Raw genomic sequence first — 200 nt, 5'->3', positions numbered from 1 at the left:
AATTTCAATGGTATTTGGGACAACAACCGACCAATTTGCATGCGGAAAAGTAGATTCCTTCTAGACCACGGTGAGGCAATCCTAAGTACGTACTAGGTGAAGCTTCCCACAAAGTGGGCTCATCTCCTTTAAGACAGCGCAGCGCCAACACACCCTACTACCCAGTCTACCCCACCCCCCCCCCCCACCCACCCCCCCAC

Source organism: Sesamum indicum, linkage group LG1, assembly GCF_000512975.1.
Source record: "Sesamum indicum cultivar Zhongzhi No. 13 linkage group LG1, S_indicum_v1.0, whole genome shotgun sequence".
Lineage (NCBI taxonomy): Eukaryota > Viridiplantae > Streptophyta > Magnoliopsida > Lamiales > Pedaliaceae > Sesamum > Sesamum indicum.
Note: the sequence above shows the minus strand (reverse complement) of the source record.